Raw genomic sequence first — 1251 nt, 5'->3', positions numbered from 1 at the left:
GGAAAGGAAAGCGAGAGCAGCAACAGACATACACAGCTAAGCCAGCGTAATAAATCGTCCTTGCTCTTTCCTATATCCAAACAATATCAGGTTTATTGCGTGTTTTTTGGGGCCATTCCGTGACAGCAACACCAATTCCACATTTGAATTATCACTACTGGGTGTTTGATTACGATATAGACATGAAATTTAATAGATAAAGTTTCTTTTTTACCTTTTTTTTTGGGGGGGGAGTAAAACGTTGCTTAGTTTTTATTTGCCATATGAGGATATTGCCATAGACCTTTATGCCGTTTTACTTGAGTTTTAGTGTTGTTTTGGTAGATAAATGGGGATTAAGGACGAGTAGTTTTGAGTAATTTCACTGAAAAAATCAAACTTTTTGAAATGAAACAGAAAATTTTGTCTACCAATGCTGTAAATGAAAACAAAAATCTGAGTGTGGTATACCGCAACTTTTTTCGCGTATGCTATTCAGGGAAATTGTGGTGATACCCATACGAATAAATCTAACTAAATCAAATCGCTGTTGAAGAAATCAAAATGTGAAAAATATTGGTAAGGTAGATATATGAGACAATATTTATAGTTATACACGATTTAGTATCACTATAAACAGTTTTATGTGTTATAATCTTATATGTAAAGACGCTTGATTTAAACCATCTGTGCACAATTCATCATTTACAAACGTAAGAATAATAGATGATCGCAAATTTAAGATAGTGATAAAAAAAAAGACGAAAAATACCAAAACTCAAGTTGAAGTGACAAACAAATACCAAAATTATCATACAAAGTTTAGCACATTGAAAAACATTAACTTAATGGCATACAATAAAGATGCCTAATAATACTAAAGCTACTACCATAAAAAAAACACAGTAACAATGTCTCAGTGACTTAAAGACCACTGGCCTTCTAAACAATATTCTTTTTTGAAGGATGTTACAGACAACTAATGCGATTAGGACGTTAAGGCAAGTTTTTAAACGACTTTGATACGATATATGACGGAGATTAAAAAAGCGTTGTGATAGAGATTTGGTGGATAAGTAAGATTACGTTCAATTGGATCATAAATATGAAAGTCAAATATGAAAAGACAACAGTATATTTCTGTAGATGTTCTATGCTTTATGAGTCAGGAACCTATATTTCATACCATTTTCTGCAAAATGTATTTAAGGATTTATCCTCAAATAGGGTAAAATACAACTAAAATAAGTATAAATATCCGGCAAAGGAATT

This window comes from Penaeus monodon, chromosome 29, assembly GCF_015228065.2.
Source record: "Penaeus monodon isolate SGIC_2016 chromosome 29, NSTDA_Pmon_1, whole genome shotgun sequence".
NCBI lineage: Eukaryota > Metazoa > Arthropoda > Malacostraca > Decapoda > Penaeidae > Penaeus > Penaeus monodon.
The sequence above is the reverse complement of the archived record's forward strand: the minus strand, read 5'-3'. Positions refer to the sequence as shown.